The following is a 21,057-nucleotide window of genomic DNA, read 5'->3' as shown; positions in this document are numbered from 1 at the left end:
GTTGGAACTTAACTCATTCTGGACTTGAAAGTCTGCAGAGCTTTGAGTAGAGACAGTTAATTAAAGAGAATACTTGTGAATGTTTTCATGTGCCAGAACATTGTTCAGGGGCATTATGATTCACCAGAGTATTAATTATTGATGATCCTATAGGCAAGTATTTGGTACGTATTAAAAAATTATTCATGGAACTCTATTAAAAAAGAAGTTATGTTGAAGGGAGCTGCTATTCACTTATTAATCAACTACTAATGTAAGTTGGTTTGATAACACTGTTCAAAGAGCTGTGGTATCATGCAAATTAAAGCTAGTCAAAACAAGTTGGTGAGTATTTAGCAAGTAACCACATCTGCAGAACTATTAGGCCCATGTTCAACTTACCCGATACAAGAGAAGCTATGTTTTTTAAAAAAAATCTATTTGAGAACAAATACTAGAAGTTGATGTAGATAGTGACTTTAAAACAGTACTGTGGGCCTCTCCATTACTGGAGGCACTATCATATACATCTTCCAGGTGGCATTTTGAAGCTTTTATTTAATACGAATTTTCTTAGTTATGCCAGTTATAGATTAAAGTCATGCTCAGACTTATAGGTAAACCTGTCTGGTTTACCTTAGACAGTGATGTTGATTTAGACTTGACTGCAGTACTATGGATACAACTGATGGTCTGTCTCCCAGCAGTGATAAAGACGGAAGCTTGAGGAATACTACAAGAAGCTGTGTGTCTGTGCACAGGGAACAGTTCAATTTCCTTCTCAGCCACTCTAGGGAATTTCAAGTCCAAGTCTGCTCCTGGTGTGTTACTTACTGATGGACCTGCCCTTGATAAACGAGAATGAAGGCACATACAAGGGGCTCTTTAGTTAGTGTTTTACATGCACGGTTCAAGGTATATAATGTTATCTTTAGTGACCTTAATTAAATCTAGCCTGTAACATCACTCAAGATTGTTGGAATTATTTACCATTGACTTCGATTCAAGCCTTTGTGCTCAAACTTTAGGAAGTGAACACTTACCTTGGGTTGTTCAAAAGCAGTTTTCACTAGTGTTAACTTCTACTGAACTCTTTCCCAAACTTCACTATGGACTAATTATTTTACAGATAAATGATTACGTGCTGGAAAGCTGCTTGCTTATTTGCATCAAAAGAAAGAAATCAATTAAATAATTTACTGCTGTGTATCTGACAAGACATGACTATGCACAATTAGTTCTCTCATGCATATATATGCCCGATTCTTTTTTCTTTTTATTATTTGGCATTGTGACAAATAATGAAAACAAATTTTTTTAATGAAATGTAATTTAAGCTTTAAACTTAGGTAGTGTGCATTAGAGCAAACTTACCACAATTTATGGAAGAAAAGGTAAATGCTATCTGCCTGAATTTAACACACAGAGGTATATTTGAAGCCTGCAGTGACTTTAACTTTGTCATTAATTTCAAGCAGCTTAATTCATGGGTGGGTCTATTTTTTTTTTTTTTTCCAGCAGAAACCTTTAATTTCCTTACGAGCTCAAGCAAATGCTGCTTGCTTTTCTGCCTGTCTTTCCCAGCCCCTAGCTATTTTAAATAAGGTTCAGCTGAGGTATATCTGTTAAACACTGGACAGACTTCCTAGAGAGGTGGTTGATGCCCCAAGTCTGTCAGTGTTTAAGAGGCATTTCAACGATGCCCTTAATATGCTTTAACTTTTTTTGGCCCTGAAGCTGTCAGGCAGTTGGACTAGATGACTGTAATAGGTCTCTTCCAACTGAACTATTCTATTCTAAATTCTCAATGCTATCTAGGATACAAAATTCTGCAAATGTCATTAAGACAAAATCTGGGTACAGATGGATTGTCTTTGCTTATGAGGTAGGAAAAGCTGTTCAGCTCCAGTACCAAAGACCCAGCAGCATGATACCAGAGGAGGAACTACTTTTTGGTAGCTGCAGCAGAAGCATTACTAGAACAAGTTAACAAGCTGCTCTCTTTCAGTGTGTTGTGGTGACTTCCAGGAGAGTGCTGGCAGGCTGTCTGGCCACAGTATTTCAGCTGGCACATATACTAGCTGGGCTGCTGCAGATTACCAGATACATTGTGTGCATGCTACTAAATAGCAATCAGTTTATTATGGTTCGTTTTTTTTTTTTTTTTTTAATGATCCTGAGTGGAATTTTTTAACTGACAACGTGCATACTATTAAAAAACAAACAAAAAAAGTACCTTGCATCTCCTTCACCCCCCCCTTCATTACTCCTTTTAACTTCAAAACTGTTCAATTAAGTTCAGTACTCACTCGATGATGCACTTCTGTTACGGAGGCTTCCAAATAAGCAACCCACCACCAACTTAAAAAAATAGATAGATTTATTTTTTCCATAAAACCACCAGTCAGCTCTCCGTAGATTACAGATCCGGATGTCCACAAGAGGAGAACAGAATAACTTTCTGGGGTTTAACAATAACCCGAAATACTTTACAAAGCCCCACTCCCCGGGGGTTTAACGACAACCCCAAACGAAAACTTCACTTCCTGGGGTTTAACGGGAACCCGAAACGTAAAACCAAGCCTCACACCCCAGGGGTTTAACGACAACCCCAAACGAAAACTTCACTTCGTGGGTTTAACGAGAACCCAAAACGTAAAACAAAGCTTCACAGCCTAGGGGTTTAACGACAACCCCAAACGTAAACTTCACTTCGTGGGTTTAACGAGAACCCAAAACGTAAAACAAAGCTTCACAGCCTAGGGGTTTAACGACAACCCCAAACGTAAACAAAACTTCACTACCTAGGGTTTAACGACAACCCAGAACGCTCTATCACTCACCTAGAAAGTGAGGGCTCTCAACCTCGAGGACCTGCTCAGGGCAGCGTCCCGACCCAAAGTACCTCGAGGAGTTTCCTTGGGCAGCGTCCTGACCCAAGGGGAGAGTCCTCTGACCGCAGCGTGCAGCTCCAGGGGACGAGCTCAAAATGGCTCCCCCAGGGGACTCCATTTATACCCAGGCCGAATCTGACCTGTAGTCAATAGCGGCTCCCATTGGTCAAAAGGTCTCAGCTACCGCGAGACCCTGAAAACAAAGACAGCCAAAAGCTGCCACGTTTCAACAGCCAGGAAGCTCTGTTTTCACTGGGCGGATGCACCTGCCACAACTTCATAATTACTTAAACTGACCAGAATATAATTTTATGAATAGAAAAATCTAGTAATTTTTCATTGATGCAAATGCATTCCAGTTTCTACAATGTGATTTCCACTTTATTTCATGCATGCTGAAGCAAGGAATTGACTTGGTTTCTCCGGGTAAGATTTCACATGTTATGAGTCCCTTGGTCACCTCAGACTGTAAGCACTGAATGAACAAATACTTCTAAAGTACCTCTTGTCCAACTACTACTTCTCTGGCAGCTTATTCACACCTACTTGCCAGTAACCTACAAGATTTATGCTTTTAGGCCAAAGCAAAAATTTTTTTTTAGAAGTTGAGCAGGTTATTTATTTTTCTTTCATAAAACTTAAACCAAAACACAGCCCTGTTTTTCATGGGGATAAACCTGAGACCTTACTGAGTGGAAGAGGAGTTCAGTTCAGTGTGAGGAGAACCACACTAGCTTAGTTAGGCACCTCAAATGTAATTAGAGGAATGGAGTTAAGCATAGGTTTCTTGAGAGGTTTCCATTGTTGTGGTGTTGTGAATACTTAAATTGTTTGAGCTAGTTAATCAGAAGTGAAGAGATGTAATTATGAAGATGTGGGTGCTAATGGATGAGACCTGGGAGACTACAAAATTGTTAGTAGCACTGCTTTTCATACATGTATTTTGATGCTGTGCTGTTTTGTCTCAAAACTGAATTCCAGAAGATTGAAAGGCAGATTTCTTACTTTGCAGGATGCTTTTCATTAGTTTTGGTATGTCTCGGTATTTATGAAGATGACAATGTCAGTAGGAACATTAGATTACAAAGGTAACTCTGAAAAGGTCAGCAGGTCTGACAGGCAATTTGTCGTGTTCAATTAGGCTTTATATTGATATCCTGTCTGTCTAACCAATATCGTAATCACTTCAAATATAAGTGATGTGTGGGAAATTATTGTGGTTTTGTCTGAAGAACAATCAGAACTCTGAACAGCTCTAACGACAAAGCTAATAAACATTTAAGCTACAGTATGTGATCCTGTGTTGACTTTGATCGTTAGCTCTTGTAGCCTACTTAAGAATTTAATAGGCAAAAGAAGTGTCCAGCTGTGGCATCTGTAAATAAGAAATATTGTCTGGTTTTCATTACTTATCTGAATTAACAGATATCCATAATTAGAAATGCATGAGGCATACTCACTACATCTTTCTTAATCTAATGCCTGTTGCTATGATTCATCATCATATTGCAAAAATCAAAATATATTAACCTGTATAATCCTCCAAAATGCTTGCTCCACATACTTACTATGTGTCTGATGCTGTTCAGCAGAATATAAAGAATAGCTGTCTACATTGACTTGCTAGGAGAAATGAAGGGAGGATAAGTTTAAATAAAATAGGTCTCAAGTTTAAATAAAATAAGTCTAAGCAGCAAATAATTCAGGAGAATTAGAATTTCAGATCCAATCCATTTCAATTATCTATTGTGGCTTGCCAGTACTGAAGGGTTTTCTTTGTTTGTGGTAACTTAGTGTTCCAATAATTCTGAAGTTAAATCGGAAATGATGAGAAAGAGCGGGAGGTGATCTTTCTCATGCAGTCACAGCAACTTGCCTGATTATTTCATGGAATGGACCTTCTTCACCTTAATGAAACAGGAATACTCATTTATAATTCTACAGTGCAAAAGAACATTGCAGGAATTCAAGTCAATTGGAATAAAAGTTATGAAGGTATATTTCTTGCTAGTCCTAATGCTACTAAGGAACATAAGAGATTAGTATTTGGAACAAACAACTATGCCTCTTAAATATTTCAAATAATTTAAAACTAGATTTTTCAACCTCTTTTTATGGATTATTACTTTCACAATGCCATTGAAAGTTTGTCTTAATCCTCTTTTAATGCTCATTTTGGAGTCCTTGCTATTTTCAGTGACAGAAGTATTGGTATTATTTATCAGGTAATAGAAATTTACATGTTTACTCTAACTTATTTTATATTTCCATAATAGTGATTAAAGTATTTAAGTATTTTAAAACTGCTTTAAGTATTGTCCTCTTCTGTCAAAGCACTTTTAATCACAGGTAATTTATCTCACTCTAATTTGACTTTCAAGCAAGCAAGAAGCCTGGCTATCAGAGGGTTTCCTTCAACCCTGGTTGTGCAACCAGTTTTTAGAAGTGTCAGTCAAGAGAAGAAAAATAATGTACTTCTCTCAGAAGAGAGGCTCCAGCCTCACCTGTTGGTGTCTAGAATGGGATTGTCTCCCAGACAACACAATGATTCTTTCCCTAATTTTATTTGAAACAATGAAGTCTGCATAATAATTCTTAGATGAGGCTAAAAAGATGTTGCTTTCCTCAATGGGAACTGGCTGTAGGAATTCACATTTCTTGTATATTGTATCAGGAACTGAGAAAGAGACTATTTGCTTGTACTTCAAGTGGTCCTGAAATATAGGGATACATTCTGTATCCTTCTGTAACTGCAAAGGATGCAATGCTGCTGTTTAGGAGATGCTAGTTCTGCTCCTGCTGCCACTGATAAGCTTTGCATCATTAAGTAAAGCTTCTTAAATTCTTTTTACTTTATGGATGCCTCAGCACTAATTGCCTAAGTAGAAGTGCTGAAAAAAGTGTCCCTCTGAATATAAAATGGAAGATCAAAAGGTAAAGAATGTTCTTTAAAACTCTTGCTGTTTTTCTGTGGTGTCCTTGTCTTTATGAATCAAAGTAAACAGATGAGGAGGACTTCCAAGATCCATTTGTGAAGTAGAAAGTAGTAGTATTTCATTAACTCCATGGGTCTTGCTGCTCTGTAAGCATGTCAGAAACTTAGAGTAGATCAGAAGAGAACTATAAAAATGTTTCCGTGACCAGAAAAAGTGGCCTTATTGGGAACACTGGAGAGTGATCTATGGTTTTAACAACTCTTGAGAGACAATCCAGGTATAACTGCCTTTATGGGGGAATATATCTGGAGCTAAAGGGCTCTTACTCTAGTACAGCAAAACTTTACTGAGAAAGCTGTGTTTGGGAAGCTGATCCAAGGCAAGACTGGTATGTCTACACAAAAAGAACAATTTGGTCCCTCTTCCCTCACTCAGAAAGACTAATATTATTCCAAAGGCTAAAATAATAAACATTAAAAGCCCTTTTGGAAGGGATAAATGATAAATTTATTTTAATTCTTGTGTTTAGCTTTTACTGACTCTGGCATCCTGAAGGAGAAAGACTGTAAGACTTACATTAATAAGCAAACTACAAATGTAATCTGGTATGGTATCTGAATGATCTTTGTTTCCTACCACATCGGTTTCCCCTGCTTTGGGTAAAATGTTAAAGGTGTGAACACTTGCTTTGTTCCATTCAGCCTTATACAAAAGCCAACACTATTTAAAGTAGTAGAAATGTGGGAAGGAAAATATTTTTGACTTCCCATTAGATTGTATGTAGCTGATGAAATCTTACTGTATACTAAAACAAAAAAAAGTTTTAAAAGATGAATTATCACACTTGAAACAGAAGCCAATTCTGAGCAACATATTTGAGGACTCTTTTCATCTACCCAAACATCTTAAGGTATTTTAGTGGAACGAAGGGTCCACTGGTGGTCTTCAGGCAGAAATCAGTTCAGAAGGTTTTTGTCTTTATAAGGCAGAAGGAATATCCACCCTTCCCATGACTGCATTCACATAGCTTTAATTGCACATTCTTATGGAAAAATTCACAGAGTTCTAGATATCTGGAGCATAATAGAAAGGCTTTAGTGAAGCCCAGGTGTCTGACATTAGTCTGTCCATCTGTGCTAAAAAGAGCACTTCATGGAAACATATGCTGTAAAAATAATGTATATAGAATGTATGATCTCCTGAAAGTCTTGGGAGATGGGTCAGTTTTGAATGAAGTAGGTTAAGCTTATGTCCTGTATGCAAGCACCTCTGAGAACTAGGTGATAGCAGGCTCTGGAAGGACTATCCCTCAAGAAGAGCTGTTTCACATACAAAACAGAGCTTGTTTTGTCTGTAAGTTAACTGCCAAATGTGTCAGCACAACAGCGCACTTTGTGAAAGCCTTTTTGTAAAAATTGTCTGTGTCTCTACTCATTCCCTCCACACCAGACCATCTGCTGTTGGCCGCTCTTGGGAGTGCTACATGAACTGAGAGTACAGACCCATGAAGGATGGCAGCTTGATGTTTGGGTGGAATACTTGGGCATGCTTTGCAGGGGGGAGAAACTTGGCATCATTCTACATCCCAGCAAAGACAAAGCATCCAGATTCTCTGCAGGACAATCTGGTGTGGGTTTTCTCTAGGAATCATGCATTTTATACGTAAGATGATTTTGCTGGAGGATAAATAATGGTGCATTTTGACAGAAATGAAACACATCATTCTGGAAAAATGTTAAAACATCATACTAATTGGAATTTTCTCTGGAAAAATTTGAAATTCTGGCAAAATTGATCACATTTCAGCCTTAGTTTCAAGGGAAGGCATATTCTAGGGGCATGCACATTTGATGAGGTCTCTAATTGAAATGATAGTAAATGCTTAATAGTCACTCCTCAGTGAAGGTAGCTCCATCATTAAGTTTTTTACTCATATAACAGTTGACAAAGATATCACAATATTTCAGCACTCTGTGGGACCATCTGTGCTAGGAATGTGCGCCCTAAGCTAAAGGTAATATTAGATAAACTGTTCTTGAGAAAGCTTTGCCAGAAGAGCCTCTCAGTGTCTTGTGAGCACAGCTGTTAGCAGGTATGGCATGTCACGCTTGCTCTGTGATGGCTTATACCAAGGGTGTAATGACTACTGTTATCATTCATTGCAGGGGATACCCAGGTAGGAAGGTTCCTTGATTCTGGCAACAGTCCTTAATTTCCATGGCAAAAAAATAAATCCTAGTATAAAAGCAGCAGCAACAATGCGTAAGCCTGTATAGCTGATACTGGACAGTAGTTTGATGCAATGGCAGTCTTCCAATTGTTTAAAAATAATAAAGGAAAAGTGACAAAATCCTGAACCCATCCCATATGGGCTCTGCAGTTGATATGGGTAAAATTTCTGTGCTGCTGACACTAAACACCTCCAGAATTAATGATCAAGACCTTTGCATTACCTGTAATACAAGTTATGACAATTCAAAACCTTCTGACAGTTCAATTAGCTTAACTAGGGCCTAACTGAGATGATGATGCTGGGGAATCTGTGCTGCAGTGCTGGATTTCAGTGGCAATTTTTGTTTGCCTATTTTTGTCTACACAATGATTATGCATCATGTGAGTAATAACAACGCAAACAATTTTCTCTACTGTTAGAGACCTGAATCAGTGGGCCAAATGTATATGGGAAACACTTGTTGAAGGACTGCTTAGACTCTAACTCTCCAAATTGTCATTCAATTTTTGTCATTACCATGGTGTAGCAGTTACACTTTTGGTCAGCACAGAAGCCAAGAAAAGAGGCTAATCATTAGTATTTTTCATGACTCTGCTCTTTCTGTTTATACTATGGACTCTTAAATGTGGTGCTTTCCAGTAGATCCTACTTGTGCATTTGTGGTAGTGGTCTAATGCTTGGTAGCTTCCATCCTTTAAAACAGGAGCTGTTCCAATTTTATCACTCTTTTTGTAAGAAAATATCTTGTCTTACTTTGGCAATTATCTCTATTTAGATGATGATCTGCATACCCTACCTAAATGATGCAGCATTTTAATTAAATTAATAAATCTTATTTGATGTCCAGAATTGCATATGGATTTTCTAAGTCTCAGTTTAAGTTGTTCTGGAGGAGATAATTCACGGCTTCTGGAATGAAGCTGTTTTTGGCAGAAAGACTAGGTCTGTTTCTTAATTGATAGCTTACTGCTTGGCATACTGTCTTGTTGAGAAACAAGTTAGTCACAGGCAATGCCTGTACTATTAAATAACACAAGCCCATGACAGAGATGTAAGCACCAGATCACAAGCACCAGTACTGTTCAGTTTGTAGGCATGATCTCTGGTATACTCTGGGGCCTGTAGCAGCCCAGACTGCCATCAGAACAACTTCCACATGCAAATCTTTCACTGCTAGTTTCAAATATGAGGTCACAGGTATGCAACCAGCAGCTATGGATGAGTGACAGTCCAACTGAGGCGCCTACACCTTTGTGACCCAGGAGCCAGTGTACTTTTCTCTGCTAGCGCCTCCCTTTGCATATAGCTGGTGGGCATCTCAGGACCAGGATGAACAATGTATAGGACAATGGTATACCTTGAGGTATGGGAAGATAATTGCTGATTGTACTTATATCTGCAAAGTTCTGCAAATTATTCTGAGTTCATGGCTACTTTGGCCAGAAGAATAACCCTCTGCATAACCCTGCTCTGTGAGGCTAGGAGCTCTAAAGAGAAAACCGCTTTGGATCCCAGAATTGTCTACCAAAATATTTGGGTCATGGACCAAGGAGAAAAAGTATGATTCATTGGGTTTATCCTGTCACCAGCACTGACTCTGCCACCTAGCATGGTAGCAGAATCCTGATCAGAGCTGTAGGGAGATGCGATGGTGTCTGCTTGCTCTCCTTGACCAAAAAGAATCCTCAAGGATTGACGGGAAGGAAGTAGCTCCTGGCTGTGTTCCTGGAGCAGCCACTGGGGAGCAATGGGGAAAGTACTGTTCATACCAGCACAGACCACCTCTGTGACATGACCAGGTCCTGCTCAAAGAGAACTGGCTGTTCTGGGATACAGAGCAGTTTGGTTAGGTATGTGGGTGTTGGCATCTCCTGAGCTATCAGCAGCTTGCCCAGCTGGGCCGTGCTGATATACTTGGCCAGGTGGGACTGAAGCTCCAGGCTGCTGAAATAGAAACTGAGAAGGATGGAACACCTCCCTTTTAGTTACCTGTCCCCATGCACACCTGGATGATAGCTATTTAAATAGCAGCTGGACACATGCTCCACTGAGACAGTGGTTGTTGCAAACTGGACCTATGACCTATGGTCCAAGACGGAAAGCAACATTTTATGTCTTACAGTATAGAGATGGTGTCCCCAGCAACTACCTCTAATTCCAAGTAGGAAGAGCATGTCTTGGGAGCACTGCTATTGCCTCAAACTAGAAAGTCCCATGGGAACTCCAGATACAAATGAAATTAATTTTCTATGGAGCCCGTAACTGAGGGCAGCTTTGCTGGCTCTAGCCTGAAGAATGAGGCAGGACTATAGATGGGCCACACAAGGCACCTAAAGGTATCTGACAAGCATAATGAGAAAATGAAGGAATAGGCAAAATATCCCTGGCAGGCAGCAGGATGTTGTCACACCTGGTGCCCAGCACAGATTTCCAGCCTGCAAGCATAGAACAAGGAGTGCTGAAAGGTTTCATAGTCTGATGCCTGCCTCAATAATGGACTGAAGTGAGTGTGACCACCTATGGGGTTGTGGGGATTAACAGGGGCCAAAGCATGTCAGAGTTGCTCTGAGCCAGGGCTGGCTACCAATAATTTGCAACTTGGATGCAATGTTTGTATTTTGAGTGTGACTTCTAGCTGTGTGGATATGAATCAGTCTGTGCCATTTGGCCTTGGAGCCCAAGGGTCCTTGGCCCTCTATTTGTCAATATAAACAAATTTCTCTGGGTTTACTGAGCTTTATCTCTTCTTCAGCTGGATCTCTAAGTATCCACTCTTAGAGCTGTAACTGCATGTCTTTTTAAGAAAGTGTACAAAACAGGTTGAGTATGCAAAAATAAGAAAAGAGTAGGGTGTAAGGAAAGGGAATTTGTGAAATTATTGACTTGTCAGCTTAACTTCAATTATGAGAAAAATTCTGGAATGGGAAAAAAATCAAGCCATCTGTAAGCTCCTGGAAAATCATCAAAGAGATGAGTAGCCGCCAACATGGTCCATTTGTTCAACCCAGTTCCCTTCTGTGACAGACTAATTGGCCAGTGGATACAGGAGATGCATTAGATGTCACATTTTGAGATTAGTAGAGCTTTTGCTACTCCCTTGCATCACATTTTTGTAAATATGCATGTAAATTAAATTGCAGGGTAAAAAGCCAAACCAGTTGGATAATTGTGCCCAGAGAATTAATCTGATATCTAACCCAACAAAGACATCTATGATGTTTTACAGGGTCTTTTGAATGGAATAGTGAATTAGCCTATTATCTACAATTTTAATAGCAAGCTAGAAGCAAGAAGACTGTTTTTATTGCTAAACTAGTTCTTCAGTCTTGATAAGCTCAGGATATAATCGGAAATAAAGATAAAATTTAGAATCATAGAATCACAGAATGGTTTGGGTTGGAATGGACCTTTAAAGCTCATTTAGTCCAACCCCCCTGCTACGGGCAGGGACATCTTCAACTAGACCAGGTTGCTCAAAGCCCCATCTGACCTGACCTTGGATGTTTGCAGGGATGGGGCATTTACAACCTCTCTGGGCAACTTGTTCCAGTGTTTCACCACCCTCATTGTAAGAAATGTCTTCCTTATATCTAGTCTGAATTTAGCCTCTTTTAGTTTAAAATCATTACCCCTTATCCTATCACTACAGGCACTGCTAAAATGTCTGTCCCCATCTTTCTCATAAGCCTCCTTTCAGTATTGAAAAGCTGCAATAAAGTCTCCCTGGAGCCTTCTCTTCTCCGGGCTGAACAACCCCAACTCTCTCAGCCTGTCCTCACTGGGGTGGTGCTCCAGTCCCCTGACCATCTTTGTGGCCTCCCCTGGACCTGCTCAAGCAGTTCCATGCCCTTCTTATGTTGGGGGCCCCAGAGCTGGCACAGTACTCCAGGTGGGATCTCATGAGGCTGGAGTAGAGAGGGAGAATCACGTTCCTGGACCTGCTGGCCCTGCTTCTCTTGATGCAGCTCAGGTTATGGTTGGCTTTCTGGGCTGCGAACGCACATTAGTGGTTCATGTGCAGCTTTTCATCTATCAGTACCCCCAAGCTGTTCTTCACAGGACTACTCTTAATCCCTTCATCCCCCATCTTGTATTGATACCAGGAGCTGCCCCAACCAAGATGCAGGTCCTTGTAATTTAGTAAGGTGTTCAATTCAGATGGAACAAATGGAGAAAATAAGTGATCGTGGTTCAGAAAGTTTCCTGGAAAATGAGATGGGGAATTGTGGGAATTGGGTTGTGATATGAAACAGAAGCATCATGCTGTGTCTTTTTGCTGTGGGAAGGAAGCAAATGTTGTATCAATAAACATTTGTATTGCCTGCAAAATACAGAATTTATGCCCATTCTGCTCAATGTTATCAAGGCCTCAGTTGTAGTGATATGTGCGGTTTTGGGGCAGTACACTTCAGAGAAAATATAGACTACCTGGAGACTTTCCCAAAGATAGAGACTGGAGTGATCATCTGGTTTAGAACTGCTGCTCTTTCGTTAGAGAAGGCTGAATGCAACAGGTCTTCTAATAAGGGAAAGCTGTTGTGAATCTGTTTAACAAACCTGTGATGCACAGAATGATAACTTTTGTTAATGGATTCAAATGATAGGAAGGAAGGTCACTGTGCATTTTCACATTTTCATTTCCTTTCTTTCCTGAGCTAACTGAAAAGACTCTGAAACACTCTGATGGATTGCTGGATACTGGTGATACAACCATCTTGCAAGCAAATAATTTGAATGTCAGCTGCTCATACTCCCATCACAGTCCAGCTGCTATAAGTCTTGGCTGTCCACTGACTGGTGTCAGTTCAGATAACAAGGCTACACAGGGAGATGAGAACCTCTTCTCTACTGGTTTGGATTCTCAGGAGGTGGTGAATACTTTGGAGACACTTCCATGTCTTCCCCTTGCTGAAAGTACAGGCCTGGTTACTTCTTTCAAGCCTGTTGGGTATCACCATGAATTTTAGAGGAGCAGATAACATATGCTATGCATGATGTGTTCATCATGCAATGGAGTGGCATGCAGATTTTGTACCACAGTATCTAGACTATGCACTGAGTTGGGACTTTTTTTCCACACTAGTGTGATAGTGGGATTACAGCCAGCTCACCCAAAAAAAGGGCCGACCAGCCAGCCCTTATCTAAGACTGCAGTACTTGGTTGGTGTGATGGAATGCTCCCCATTGTTGATATGGTCCACAGTAAATATTGATGCTGTTTTGTTGGGATGATATAGTCCTTCCATGATTTGGTTCAGGAACTTTAAGCTTTGGGGACACTGCAGTGATTAACCTTTTTCCTGATAAAAATCTGCTGAAGTATGGCCAAGTTACCAGGCTTCATGTTGCCCCTGCTCTGCCCTGCCCTGCCCTGCCCTGCCTGGAGGAAGCAGAACAGTTTGTAGAGGTCACTGGAGAGAAGCAGCATTTATATCCATTGCTTTCGGCTGAGAACATCTCTTCATTTCGATTCAGCTGTTGTGAGCTGGCCTGACTGCATAATCTAGGCTGAGACTGGGGGGTACAAGCAAGTATATAATTATTAATCTCTGTTCATGCCATCACTTGGCACCAGAAGAGAGGACTGGGTGTAGAGGATTCAGTAACTTTTACCTAGAGCAGACCTAGAGCTTATTAAAGCTTGTCTCAGTTACAATAAGCAGCTAATAACCTTCAGAGGTCAGTGTTTATTAGGAAGAGAGTAGTCAACCAAAGTTCTCGGGGACAGACTGCTACATTTCAGAGTCTGCCACCTGTATAAGGACTATTGTTTTTTCTGCCTGTCTGCTATTTTCTGGGGAGAAGAAACAACCACCCCAAGCTGAATTGTGTAGGTAAGAGGACATGGACTTTAAAAACAGGTAAAAAAGGGAGAAAGGAGCTTTAGGATTGGAAGAGAGCTAAATGAGAGCATGCTCAAGTGAGAACTTGGAAATTTAACCATAATTCCTGTGGCTCTGTTAACCATTAAGGACCTGCTGGTGCAGGGGCTTCCAACATATGATGTCCTGGCAGGATGCCTAATCAGTTTTAAATGTCAGAAGCACAAACTTGCATGTTAGCTGGTGGTGTGGTGTCACTCCTGCTGCTGTGGTTTGCCTTTACAGAAGTTAACCCCATTGCTGCCTGTTTGTTAGATCTGTGGTCTGGTCCTTGAGTTCACAGCATGAGTAAATTCTTGTTGAAAGAAGAGATCAGTATGCTACATCATGTCCTACATTTTGCATGACATACTCCCTGATTTATGTGCTTTGACCAATTTCTAATGCCTATGTGAGCAGATTAATGTACAGATCTGCAGAGAGAAGTTTATGTGAAAAGTCTCTGAAAAAGTCCCAACTTTGCAGCCTTAGTGCATAGATGTTTTTATTTAAAAAACAAAAAGCCTCTGAAGTCTGTAGAAGACATATGTAAGTGTTGTGTTGTGGTGTAACCAGTGAGACTGTTTACTGAAACATAACCCTTCTTTATTGCCTTAGAGTAAGTGATGTGATGTTTATCCTGAAAAGCTACGCTGACCTTTCACTGGGTGCAAGTACATGGGCGTGCGCATGTTTCCTGTGATGAAAGCAAGAAGAGACCTGGGCCCGTGCTGTTTTCTGGAGCTCTGCAGTTGCTCTTAGGCTCTATTACTACTGTTCACTGAAGTTCAGAATATAGGAGGGAGAGTGCTTAAGGTTCTTACGTGCCATAGCTTTGTTTTTATGAGGAGTTTTAGTGTTTTAGTTCTGCAGCAAAGTAATCTGCTCTGCCTTTAAAGAGCATGGCTTGTACTTGTGTGATTTCAGTCTAACACATACCAAACATGTCAGGAATTGTGTGGTTAGAGTCATACTTTTTGACATGGGAGGAGTTCAGATGCATGAAAGGCTGGAAAAACTTCAAAGCTGCTTTAAAAGACATTCCCTATACATTTTCTATTTAATGTTACACTTGATTAATCTAAACATCACTATCCAGCTCTGAGACTTTGTTCTTTGGGTATTTTGTTGGTTTTTGTTTTGTTTATACCTTTGAAATGGGAGCCTCTTTATACCGCTGTATCTCAGACACACAGTATTTTATGGATGCTTGTAACTCATCTGTAAAACTAAAAATCTTTTTACTAGACAGGAAAGCTCAATTTCTTTCTACTTTTGTCAAATTTTTTTTTTAGTTTTGTAGCAGTGACAGGAAAGAGAACATTTTAACTCTTGCTGTAAACAAGTATATTGGCATCTCTGGGAGAGACTGAGCAGCTCTTCTAACTGAAACTTTGCTTACAGCATGGCACTGCAGGTTTCTTTTGGTATAAATCCACCGAAAACCCATGCACAGTTAGGATAAACATCTGGCTGCTCCTCTGTTGTCCTCAATACAAGTGATCTGCTCTGTCTGGAAACTTTGATTTCTGTGAACAGTCAACAATTGTGTTTGACAGAACAGCAGTGTTCTTACACTGTCTTTGCCTTAGGTTTGCATTCCCCTAGCTCATGAAGGAAGAGAGGAAAGTTAATCACAGTAAGTTTTTTGTAAAGGTATTTCACTGAGTAGTTCAAAATCAACTAAAATCCTATTGGTTAGGCCTGCACTCATATTGTCACTTTTATTTTTAAAGTGTTACAAGATGGGTTCAGTGTTGAAATGGATTATAAAATTGTAGATAATGGAGGACAGCTGAGGACTTCATGTATCTAGCATGTGTTTAGATCAGTGTGCTGTTCCACCTATTCCAGACCAGCAGACCTTTAGTGGCAAACGTATTTTGGAATTTCTTTGAATCTAATCCAAATGGATTAATGGGTCAGGTCCTAACTATCAGACAACTAGAGTTAAGTCTTTGTCATGAGGGACCCTCAAAAGATGTCTTAGATTTCTCAGCTTGCAACTCAAGATTCAGCCTGAAGAGTGAGGGATACTGTCACTGGAGACAGCTGTTAAGTGGAGTGCTAATATATTCAAAAGCCTCCTTCTGCTGGCAAATCCTTCAGGGCTTATGCTTTTCCTCTGGGCTTTGAAAAATACATCATTTGTAGTGCTACCATAGTGTTAAAAAATAGAATGTCTTAAATTTTTAAAAAATTATTGTTAAACTTTGGTTAATTACATTTTGCAGTATAATCAAAGGGAAGATTTTAGATCTGTTAGGGATAAGACCAAGGAACCTGTGCCCAATTCAGGTTTGTGCAAAGCTGTTCAAGGTAACATGGAAGCAGGTGGCCATGCGAACTTGGTGCTTCTCATGGGCTAGCTTTGCTTCTCACTGTAGCCTGATGGGGCTTTCTAATGACCCTAGACAGTGAGTGCCACAGTCACGTTAGTGAAAAATTTCAGGGTCTGTCTCTCATTTTTAAACACAGTAATGGTGCAAGTCTATCTACATACCAGCAATGAGGAAAAAAACCCTCTGCTCTCCCAGTAGTCAAGCAGCAGTGCCCTTCTCTTTAGGAAGATCTTTTTTACTCTAGAGAGCTACTCTGTGACTGACCTCCGCAAGTCACTGTCTGTGACAAGAATCTAGTGTATGCTTTCTTCCTTTTGAGCTGGAAGCCACTTTAAATCTGCCAACACTTTTGCTTAGCTTTCCTTTTAGAGCAGAGCCAGCTGTTCTTCTGGGTCTTTGGAGTATCCATATGTTCTCTTAAACTCTTCTAATAGTTTTGGCTAGAAAATAGGGACAGTAGCTAGACTGCTTCCCATACCAAAAGTTTAACAAGGTATTACTATATTGCTTAGACATGCCTGTGGTCATAGTTCAGTCCCTGCTTCCCCTTACTTGAGGCTTCATCAGACCTGTGTCCAGGCTCAGTTCATGGAGCAATGCTGGTTTGTGTCAATCCTCTGACACAGCGCACCTACTCTTTGTACTTTTGAGAGGTGGTAGCAGTTGAAGGACAACTGGTTCTTCTGTCATGACCCCCCCATCTCATCCAGGAAAAAGTAGAATGGATTATGTTCTCAGAAATTAAATAGGAGCTAACGAGGCTTGTTTGAAGCCAGCAATGGGAGTCACAAAGCAGCTGGTCATTAGAAGGGCTGTGGAAAGATCTCTGCTTAGCCATTAATCAGAGAAAAATAAAAAAACAAGTAATACTGATCTAGGGATTTTTTCCTCCCTTTTCTAAGTATTAAATTCATGTTAAGGGTTAAACAAAGCCTTTTTAGAAGTGAGACAGAACAGTTTTATGAAAGGTTAATGATACTAAACAGAAGACAGGAAAAAAGAGGAAAGCAAGTTTTATTCAGTAATTGTGAGATTTTGTCACTGGCCATGGACTTCATTCCATCCCCTGTTGAAGGATGCATGAACTTGTGCTGCCTGTCTCCCAGAATGATAACTGATGAGACCATCATCTCCCAAGTGAATACACACATTTACAGACTTGTTCTTTCCCTTCTACTCTCAGTACAATGAGTAATCAAATATCTTACCTCTGAGTTGGGGTAAGATCGAAGGTAGTTTCTGTAGTCTGTCATAGCCTGCTCTGTCTGGGATGTCCACCAGAGACGATGCTGGTGTGTCTGAAGACACACATTAATGCAAGTGTGTGGTGTGCTAAGCACTAAGTAGATTCCAGCATCCTACTGGGATAGGAACATGCAGACACAAGGTGTGTTTTGAGCAAACTTGAGTATAATACAAGGGATTTTTTTTTTTTTTTGGTGTAATTTTTGGCTGTGGTGGGGTTTTGGGCCTGTTTGTTTGTCTGTTTTGGGTTTTGTTTGTTTGTTTTTCCCCCTCCCCAGAGGTGACAGCTGACTAAAAGTGACTTTCCTGGAGTGATTTCCCCACCCTCTCCCTGCTTCCCCCAAGTATGGGAAGTAACTTACGGAGAAATTGTATAGAGAGGAATCTCAGAACTAGTGTACAGATACTGGATAAAGGAATTTTCAGTTAGGGTTGCCGGTTTTTCTCTTCAGCCAATGCCTTTCTCAAATGTGCAAAATTCTCAAAGTAAGTGTGTTAATTTATGTTTCTGAATTAAAAATATTTATGTTTTTTCCTTTCAAGTGCTTAACTTCTTTGAAATAATTCCTCTATAAACATTCATATCCATACATTGATGTGCCTGATCATGCAATGAAAATGGCTGCAAAGATAGCCAAAGCAAATTTAATTTTCTCCTTTAAAAATAAACACATTGAAGTATTTGTCTGGTTCAGAGACATTGTCTTTCCTTGTTTTACCTTGTGGCTTTGACATTGGTTCTATTGTTTGTTACATTCCTGCTGTATTTGGAAGTTCCTAACATTTAATAGAAGAGAAGAAGGGGAATGAAGAAAGCTAATGAACACCTTTATCTGAAAACATAATGTGTATTATTATAGGCTTCCTGTGAACTAGAGTATTCAAACAGGAATTCTGGACCTGCCTGCCAACAGTGCCAAGACCTCCCTTTCCTATACCTTATTTTATTAATGTTCTTGGACTTGAAGTAATGAAATGGATGTAATATTCAAGTAGTATCCAGTATCATGATTTTATGTAAATGGCATTGCACTTTCAGTTCTCTTTTCCCTTCTTAATGAAGCCTGGTTTTGACTCCTATGCACTAAACAGGTAGTGAGCTGCAGAGTGATAGCATGCAAGTCTTTTCAGGGAAATATGAAATGTTGATTGGAAATTATCTGTATGTGGCTTGGTTTTTCTCCTTACCACTCTTTGTTCCCTTGTATTGAATTTTCACTGCCCAGTTTATTTTGGCTTTCTTCATAACCCTACTGTGACCTCTGTCATCAGTGTGGTATATTTTTCCCCTGCCTGTGTGTCTCTTCTGTTTACTCCACAGAACTGAACAAGACCAATGTTGATCTGAATGTCTATTCACAGCTATGTTTACTGGCAGTATTTTCCCATGACAAAATTGTTGTTTTCTTTTCTCTGGCTTTTAACCAGTTCCTAATGTATAACAGGACTTAATTTTCAAACCAGTTACTCTGCTTTCCCTTCCCCAGTTTTATTTAATAGTTCTGTGCAGAATTCACTTTATATACATGGAAACTGCTTTTAGATATCTGACTAGTGTCTTCCATGATCTTAGACTTCTAGGGAGGATCTCTGGATCCACTGTACCCGGAAGAAGGAAAGAGATATCCAGCCTAGGATATTTAAGGCAAGCACTGGTGGCTGTGCCATGCCACTGTCAGTTACTCTTCCAGAGTTGAGGGTGAGGAAGATGTTTCTCCAGAAGATCAGAGGCATGCTCTTTCTAAAGTGGTAAAACACCTGCAGTGAGTTGGATGGTGTGAATACTTTTCACTGTCAAGGATACCTGTTTCTAAACATTTAATTCAGCCAAGTTAATTCTATCTAAAGTGTTGTCTTGTGTCTAAAACAAGAGGCTTCCTCCATGTGGTGGATCAGCCTCAATTTTTGTAGGACAACGCAAGGAAGCTCTGAAAACATTGATGCAGCAGTTCTCCCTCTTTGATGTGATCTGATCTGATCTGATCTGATAGACCTGCAGTGTAGCAGGAGGATACAGAAGTTTCTACTGTTTGGGGGCCATGTGCCTTAAGGATCTTCTATAGTCTAGATCCTTCAACCTTGAAAGAGTAGTTCAGAAGAACTTCTACTGAGTTGTCTTTTATGTTTTCATATACAAAGGCACAATTCTTACCCTCATTAGCAAGTATCAACTGGGAGCTTATAATGATACATTTATGGATTCAAGTGATATTCAGGGTCTTATCTAGATTATGTAGATGTATGCTGGAAAATTGAGAGAATGATGATGCTTCATTAGGTGAAAGGAACTTTGTGGACTTTGTGTAGAGAACAAATCTTATGAGGATGTTGATGTATGGTGAATGTATCTGATATCTGGGTATTACAAGAGCTTTCAGGAGGGAAGAATTTAGGCTCAGTGTAAAACCCTGACTGAAATGGAAAACGAACTATGTGAGGTCTAGAATCATGCCCTTAGTTTGCCAGGGGTGTGAATATTTAACCAAAACTATTCACAATACTTCCTTGTAGAAGTATTAAAAGATCTAGTTGCTATGATCTGGAATAAAGGAAATAAGTATAAGGCTGTTTTGCCTACTGGAATTATTATTTTCCATCTCTTTCTCATGGTGATAATTCTTACCAAACAGCATTCGACATATGTGGAACTCAGCAAGAAAACTTCAGACTTGGTTGTTTTCCTGCTGCCACTCATACATCAGAAAAGTGACATATTGATGCTGAGTGACAGATGAACTTACCTATACCAAAATGGAACCACTCACAGTTATGTAAAAGAGGCAGCACAGTATCTGGTCTATCAGGAGAAAGCATTGGGAATGTTCAGGGTTTTTTTGACTTACCTTCTAACATATTTAACTGGAATATTTGATACTTATTTTTAACGAGTAATTTGCTTGGTCCATATGAAATGTTTTCTAGGTGAGAAATATAATTGAATGGTAGTTTTCTGCAGGTATACTGCAAGTATATGAAGAAATGAGCTATCTTTACTTAACTGAAATAATACTGAATGCCTACAGCATTCTTTTAGAATAACCCACCTCCATGGTTTTCACTGAGTTATGTTTGATAGTCACATTGCATTCAGTTGTAACAAATCACATACAACTTGCAGAATTCAACCATATAGCAGTAAGTTTCATATTATGGAAAATACCTAAAACATTTTATATAATCTCAGGTACCAGTTAACTTAAGGGCTGGTGAATAATAACGAGAGTTTATGTTTATTTTCTGTCTAAGTGAATATTAGTATTTATTGTCTGTTCTAAGAGGCAAGTCTACTATCAAATGTCAACCCCCAATGAATTTAGCGTGATAGTTCAGATCCTGTTTTTGAGAATATGAACACAAAACCAATATCTCATTCTCCTAGAGAAAAGGAGGGATAAAGTCTTTAACCACAAGAGATGCAATCTGCCCTATACTGAAGAACTGTGTCAAATGAAGTATTTTCCTTCCAGGGCTGCTATTAATTTGTCCAGATTTTATGCAGCAGTTGTGTCAGTGCTGTGTCTTCAAATTCTTAATTGTGGTGGCATTTCTGTTTAAATATCCAAGGAT

The sequence above is a fragment of the Strix uralensis genome, chromosome 4 (assembly GCF_047716275.1).
Source record: "Strix uralensis isolate ZFMK-TIS-50842 chromosome 4, bStrUra1, whole genome shotgun sequence".
In the NCBI taxonomy this organism is placed as follows: Eukaryota; Metazoa; Chordata; class Aves; order Strigiformes; family Strigidae; genus Strix; species Strix uralensis.
Note: the sequence above shows the minus strand (reverse complement) of the source record.